The sequence below is a fragment of the Cebus imitator genome, unplaced genomic scaffold (assembly GCF_001604975.1).
Source record: "Cebus imitator isolate Cc_AM_T3 unplaced genomic scaffold, Cebus_imitator-1.0 Scaffold242, whole genome shotgun sequence".
Classification (NCBI taxonomy): Eukaryota; Metazoa; Chordata; class Mammalia; order Primates; family Cebidae; genus Cebus; species Cebus imitator.
Genome location: NW_016107557.1, coordinates 453,672 through 461,388, shown reverse-complemented (window position 1 = coordinate 461,388; position 7,717 = coordinate 453,672). Strand labels below are relative to the sequence as shown.

At 45.4% G+C, this 7,717-nt stretch overlaps 1 protein-coding gene across 3 annotated transcripts in view; it reads right to left on the bottom strand.

Annotated features, from left to right (window-relative positions):
- MC2R (melanocortin 2 receptor) overlaps positions 1–5,805 on the bottom strand; it is a 37,171-nt gene extending 31,366 nt beyond the window's left edge. Inside the window, exons 1-2 of one of the 3 annotated variants that reach the window (XR_005195451.1) lie at positions 5,590–5,719; positions 1,431–1,541 (exon numbers count right to left, since the gene is read on the bottom strand). The gene's annotated coding sequence lies outside the window, so the exon portion shown is untranslated. The other 2 variants (XM_017498447.2, XM_037727851.1) reach the window with 2 other exon arrangements.
- Positions 5,806–7,717: the final 1,912 nt, after the last annotated feature.

The window sequence follows — 7,717 nt, the reverse complement described above, 5'->3', positions numbered from 1 at the left end:
AAAAAAAAAAAAAAAGAAACTAAGACCAGAGTGCTCAATGTACTTGTTGCTACTGGGGTGCCATTTAAATTTTAATAAAGTCTATTATTTATTTTTTCTTTCATGGATGATGGTTTTCATGTTATATCTAAAAACACCAAATTCAGTGTCATGGAGATTTTCTCTTAAGGTTTTTTTAGACGTTGTATAGTTTTGTAATTTTCATTTAGGTCTATGATTCATTTGAAGTTAATTTTTTCCTGTAAGGAATAAGATGTATGTTTAAAATAATTTTTCCCCATATGAATGTCCAATTGTTCCAGCTCCGTTTGTTGAAAAGTCTACCCTTTTCTCATTGAATTGCTTTTGTTGAAATCAGCTGGCTATATTTGTGTGGCCCTTACTGTTTCTTTGATTTATTTGTCTATTCTTTTGCAAGAACATGCTGTCTTGATTACTGGCTTTAGAGTAAGTGTGAGACTTACTCAGACTTACTATAAAGTAAAGAGTGACTGTCCTCTGACTTACCATAAAGTAAGGAATGACAGTCCTCTGACTTTGTTGTTCTTTTTCTGTATTTTCTTGGCTCTTCAAGCTCACCTGCTTTTCCACATAAATTCTGGAATAAACTTATTGACATCTTCAAAATAGTTTTCTGGACTTTTGACAGGGATTGTGTTGACTCTGTTGATCAAGTTGAGAAGATTAAAAAAGTGTGTTTCTTGTCATTTTGCAAGTTTTCTGAATTTGGTATTTAAAACATATACTACAAAGTGCCTGAGGGGGAGCTTGGACAGCTTCCTGTAGCCTGCCTGGAGGAGGGGCAGCTGCGGCTGGCAGGTTCCTTTGGGGCTGCTGTTCTTTAGTCCAGTCCTGGTTGTGCTGAGGCTGCTCCTGTCATGCTCACCACTAAGGCTCCCTTCAGTGCACCAGGCATCTGGAGGACAGAGAAGCGCTTGGAATCTTTCAATTCATCTGTTTCTCATCACAACAGTGTTTGCCCCAAATCATGCCAGGCACAGTGAGGGAGCTTGCAGTCGCTCCTGTGCCCTACTGTCTCTCCTACAAAGCTGACGCTAGTCGCCATCCCATTATGAGTGAAAGCATCATCTCCAGAAACTGCTTCCTTTTTCAATTCTTATCTTTTACACCTGAGACCAAATTGACACTGGCTCACTTAATGCCATGATTTATGATTTATTAAAAGCAGTCAGAGTGGCTCAGCAGAGAACACAGGCAGGTGCAGTCGCCATAGGTAAGAGTGTGAAGCAGCAAAACTTCAGAGCCAGGGTGATTGCTAGAGCAAGGAGGCCAGTGATAGTAGCAGAGACTAGGGGCCAGAGGACACAGGGATAGGACTGGAGCCAAGGGCTGGGCAACTGAGGGCAGGGGTGTAGTTGTCAGGGAGTAACCCAGGCAGCCTGCAGTCTCCTGGAGCTCCCCTTTTTATTAGATAAAGAAACTCCATAAAATCCTTGTAGTTCACCTTAAAAACAAGTACGAGATTCTTCCCTGCATGGTCCCATTTTTGTTCTCATCTCTGAAATGGCTCCAAATTTCACCTTTTGAAAAAGCATGAACTAGTTTAAAACTGGTTTAGCTAGCCAAAGAAATGCCATTAAATAAAAGGATATCAGTAAAGAGCTGTTTTTTCCTCCCAGAGAAGAGATTTAAAATTTACTGGGTATCTTTGGACGAGTGCCTGAAATACTTCTCTGCCTTACCTAGCTCCTATTAGCCCCACCTTTAAAAAGTGGCCAAGTCCATACCAACTGGACCCCAGAGAAGCCTATGAGCACAGAGGGCAGCTATGGCTTCTGGACCTTGCTCTAGAGTCACTGGCTTTGTACCATCCATGGCAGGGTCTCCATCCTAGGGACCTGGGGGGTGTTAACTGGGAAAAAGGGGATGGGCCATATAGGGAGGAAAGGAAGAGGGAGGAGTTAAGATCTTTTGGAGGCTTTAATCCTAGTAATCAGTTGAAGAATTGGCAGTTTTTAGCATGTCTAGAATCCAATTTTAGGTTATGTGTCACTGGAAATCCAAAAGATACAGAAAACACCTTACTGCCCATGAACATCTAGCTGAGGAGGTAAGACATGCACAGCTGAGAAAGAGGACAGGTGAGGCTTTGGCCACTTGCCATTTGGGGTCAGAGCTGCTCCGTGGTGTGGCTGGCATCGGAAAGAATTGGCTTCACTTACGGGTGCTTTAGGTAATTTATTCTCTACTGTGTCGGGCCCGCAGCGTGTGTTCAGCAATTTTACTTAATACTCGACCAGGTAAAATAGCAGACTCCTGGATAGCTCAGCACAGCCTTACAATTCTGTACGTTAAGGGCAAATTGATTTTGCCATGGCTTCTCTTACAGTTGTCTCTATGTTAAAGGTTGGAGAAAGGACAGAGTGAAAGGTATTCTCCCTCAGTGCTCCAGTTACACATAAGGGGTAGTGTTTCTATTTCCTGCTCCCCTGCCTATATCATAGATAAGAAAAGTGAAGCTCAGAGAGGTTGAGTTAGTTGCTCAAGGTCACCTAGCCACTGAATCTGCCTCGTCCCAAGGTCCGTGCTTGCTTGCTTATTACAAAGAGCCTAAGAGGCTGTTTGGAAGCAGAAGCAGCAGCACAAGCCTAGCTCTGAGGGAGGTATGGGTAGGAAGGCGGGGTCAGTTTAGGCCAAGAGCTATGGGAGGAGCCGGGAACTGAGGGGCTCAGGACTCTGTAGATTATTGCTAATCAAATAATCAATACTCTGTTGAAATAAATAGGAGAAATCCAAGGACAGGTGAATTTCTATTTTGTTTACTGCTCCCCGTCCAACAGCTTTGCTAGGGCTCAGTCACTGTCTCCAGCTGGTCAGTTTCCTTGATCTTACTGATGTTGATCTTGCAGAGTTGTAAGTTACCCTTATCACTATGAAGAGGGGCTGCAGCCAGCAGAGCTCATTATGGTAGGCAGTGGCTCATCTGAGTCCAGCACATATCCTGTTTTGAATTCCACATAGACTCAATTATGAGAGGCATTCAAGGGAGACTTATTTTGGGGGTGGCCTTATTCTTTTTCCCCATGCTGGGCATAGGCAGAAGCATCTCTCAGTGTGAGCATCCTGCAGGCCACTGGGCGGGTTTACAGCTTTTCCCACACTTCACAGAGCACTGCTGCTTACAGTATAATTTATTTTTTAATGTCTACAACAAGACTGGAAATTAGGCATGAATTAGGCATGAATGACAATGTTACCACATCTTAGGATGAGCAAAGGAAGGTCCCAAGAACGGAAGCTTTCTCTGGAGCTCACAGCTAGGGAGGCGTGAAGCCAGGGCTGGAGTGCTGTGGTTGGAAATGAGTGTGATGCCCGCCTCCCTGCACGGCCTCACCCCGGCTGCCACCTTCCATCCACTCACATCTCCTGTCTTCTGAGCTCCACTGCTCATGGCAGGCTTCCTCCATGGCACCTTCCCACCTGTGTGACCCACCTGGACCTTTCCCTGCCATGCTGTGCCGCTCACACAAATACTTGCTGCCCCCAGGTTTTGGTGCTGGGATGCCCACTAGGTTGACTTAGTCTCTATTGTTTGCGCGTGTGGTTTTCCCACCAAGCCAGGCTCTGTGTCTTACCCATGCCGCTAGCATGGTGCTTGGCACACACATATTTTGAATTGAGGACTTGCTTTAAAACCGTCTTCCAAATTTCTGTGCCCTGGCAGCTCATAGTCAGGGAACAGAGAAGCGAAGACTTTAAGACTCCACCACCCTTTAAGGCCCATTAGGTGGGGTTTGCACCAGCACTGGCCTGTCTGCTCACACATCTCTCTCCCTGGGCCTGCCCACATCTCTCCTCACTTCTCACACTCAGCACTGTGTCCTTGCCCAAGTGCAGATTCTCCTCCACTGCCCCTGCCCCCATCCCAAAGCAGCCCAGGATTGCTGCCCGTCTATGTGCCTGTAGCTCTTCGTTCTTATTTCTATGATGGCATTATTCACATGAAAACCCTGCACATGGATCTGAGTTCCTTGTCCATAAACCTGGCCCCTGCAGATAACCTGGCCCACAGCAAATATATTTGTACAATGAAGACAAGGAATGTGGCTTACACGGACAAGAAAGCTCTCATTGAAATTTATTAGACACTAAGGATTCTGTGGGAAACACCTGGAATCATTACCAAGGTAAAGAATAGGATGGGTTTTTGTTTTGTTTTGTTTTTAAACAGATGTCTTAAGTTGCTCTGAGGCAGTGAGAGGGCAATTTGCTGCTGGAGCAAAAACTTCCTCTGCCAGAGATTCAGGATCCACTGAGTTCAAGACGGCTTTGCAGCCATCTACCCCATTGCCCATGTTCATGCCCTCCTCCTCCCCTGCCGTGGCCTAAACAGGATCCCAAAGGCAGGGTGAGGGCTCCCTTTCCCTGCTCCCACAGCTCTTTGTGGGTGTGTGTCCTGTCTGGGAGCTAGTGTGAACTGTTGTCTCAGTGTGCTGTGTCCTGAGCCCCGGGGCTCCAGGAAGGCTCCACTCTGATTTAGGCTTGCAACGGTGCCCAGCACGTGAGGGTTCAGTACAGTTTGATCCAGGTGTGAATATGTGAGCAGAGCCTGTGACCACGGCCTCATTCCCACTCTAGGGATAGGGTGTGGAGGGGATATGAGGACCGCTCCTCCTTCCAGTCTGCTCAAGGCTGTCTGCTCAGCACCCCTTTGAACCCCTTTCCCATTCCGATCCCTTCTGGGCTTTTTGCATGGGTGTGTATATGTGTGTTTACAAGTGTGTGCACATGTATGTGTGTATGTGTGTGTGTATGAGAGAGAGTGTATGTGTAAGTGAAGAATGGGGATGGTTATCTGAAAGCATCATAGGCAAACTGAAATATGAAAAAAAACTGTTTTATCGAAAGCCTGGGGCCTCCTTTCTAGGTAACATGTGTCCCCCTGACAGAGCCAGCCAAGAAAAGGTGTGAACCCCTCATGACGGCAGTGACTGCATGCTTTTCAGGAGTAAGTGATAATCAGCATGCTTTTAGTTCTTGTTTACCCTGCACCCCATGTTGCTGCCTAGGAAGCTGAAGGACGACTGAGCTAGTGATTGAGAAAGGCACATAAAGTGTGCGCGCATCTCCCAGAAATGTAACATCACACGTGTTGATGGTGGAGTTGCTTAGAAACCAACACCTGAGGTGCAGGAAGCCACTGCATGCCCACGTCTTTGTGGCACTAAACCCTCTGCACTCTTACACCTAGAAGATCTAATCAGATGAAGGGGCAAGCTCCAGAAGTAATAATAGAAGCATGATTTGTTTCACCCCTAATTCCATTAAGAAAAACTGGCTGTATTCTTTGAATAGAGTTCAATGACAATTTGAAGAGTACTAGAGAAGCTAATAAATTCATTAATAGGAAAGATTGTTTTAGCTAGACAAAAAGGTAATACACTTCATTGTAATAGTTTAATTAGAAAAACAATAAACTTCCTTAGGAAGGATGAAAGCCCATAATTAAAAAGATGAGCTATTAGGAGGAATTCTGAATATTACCTCTTCTCAGATTTGTTCCTAGCTGCTCTATTCATGGTCCAAAAGCACTTAACAAGCTGAGGAATTAGTGGAAAATGTACTTACCTTCAGCTCCAAAGCAGGAACTTTCTAGCCAAAATGACCGAGAAGGAATGAGCTCTGAGAGAAAAGCAAGCAAATAGACCTTGGACCAGGAAGGGCCGGAACACATGCATCACAGGGAGAGACAGCTAGATTGTTATCATTACCTTGAATAAATGTCATCCGACATGAACTGCATATTTCTGGTAATGTGAAGTTAGAGAAATGGAAAGACACAGGCAGATTAAGACATAATTTCCATGAACTCAGCTAGTCAAGGTTGCTTGCAGTGTTTATGGCAATGTTTACAGCAGATTATGGAATTGTAATCTTGCTCTTTTTAAATGTCACTTAAGAGCTGTATTTAGTTCTAAAAATAACTAAGGAATTAAACAAATCGGGTTTTTGAAAAAATGGTTTTGGAAGAGTTTGTTTTAAAACTTGCAGCAAACTTCTCAAGACATCTTGCAAACATTTGGCTCATTAGTCTCATTGAGAAGAAGGGAATAGCCCCATTATCCATATTTCACAAGACTAAACAATGAGACTGAGGGAACTGTGTGCTCAAGTGCACATATGACGCATGGGCCCAGACGAGAAAAACCCTGTGTTCTGCCAATGCTTCTCCGTCCAAAAACTTCATAGAAACTGCCATAGATAAGAGCCATCATTCAAAGCAAAATTATTCCATTTTAGGGTGCAATACTGAGTGTTTTCTGCTTGCCAGGGCCTGCAAGAAGGGGCCACTGCTGGTGTCAGTCACAGCCACAGGAATGTTGAAGTGTGGAGTTGGCCCAAGTTTTGGGATAATCTTGGGTTTTGGGGCTGGGGCCAAACCAGTGGCTGTTTCTGAAATGTGAGCTTCAGCCCCAAGCTAAAATGTGTTTACATGTGGGTGGTCTGGAAAGGACTGAGGAGAGAGTCCTGAGTTGAATTTGACAGGCGGCTAAACACAGTTTTATAAAGTGGTTTTCCCTGGCCTGCCACTGAGGCAAAGTGTGTTGTTCTCAGGAACTCACAGACCCAGGGTCATGCCAGGTTTTGACTGTTTCTGAGTAGGTGTGTGCCCTGCAACATGCCCTGCAGCTCAGACCAGTGCGTTCCACCTGCCTCTTTCCCCTTTCCAGAGTCACGTAGTTTAGGTAACACAGAAAAGCAAGGCATTGCCTCCGGAAGGCTACTGTATTATCTGGAAAAGTAGAGACAACTTGCCCTTAGCTCTTGGACTTACAGAAGCACAGGCCCTTTGTGGGAGATCTATGGATCTCATTAGCTGGTTGAGAAAACTGGTGGCCAGCCCCGGGGAGTGGGACATCAGGTAGGCTGCAGACAGTGGGAACACTGTCTGGAGAAGGTGAGCCTCAGCCAGTCCTCTGTGTGGGACCTGGGCCACTCTGATTGGGAGGGACAGAGAGAGACTTCCAGCAGGTGGAAGGTTGCCTAGGGGTTTAGCTAAGCCCTGCAAAGAGAGTAGCTGTTGCTATTTTATTCTTCCATTTTGGGGGCTCATCTCTCTCCAATTTTTAGAGAAAAGAGGGCAAATATCTCTTGGGAGAAGCAGAGTAGAAATGACAAAGGATTTAGAGCCAGAAGACTTGGGATCAGAGTTCCGATGCCAGGCCTCTAGGACTCCATTGCCTTGTGTAAAGTGGGCTGTTGTGAAGATTGAGATCAGGTTTGTAAGAGTACTCAGGGAAATGTAAAATCATATACCAATACCTGTGGTTTTATTATAACCTGGTCCAAACACTCTTGAAATAGTGGTCTTTTAAAAGAAATATCTTTGCTATAGGGAAACCCATTCAGCTCGTGAACATTGAAAAGGAAACTTATAAGCAGAGATGCTGGCAGATGAACTCTGATGACCATGTTACAACTGCGCCACCATTCCACCACCAGCCCAGTCTCTCTCTCACCCAAAGAGACAGAATGGAAAAGGGGAATTTTAGGGAGCATTCAAATGGCTCCTGTATGAACCCTTTTTTCTCTTCTCATACAATTGTATACAACTCGGTCACTTTCACAACTACAACTTCCTCCCCAGTGCTGTCTCTCTTACGGAAAAGCTAAAGAGGCAGAGACAGGATGAGAGGGTGGGGGAGGCTGGGGAGGCTTGGGAGGCAGAGGAAATGGGAGGGAATTGGAATGGGGC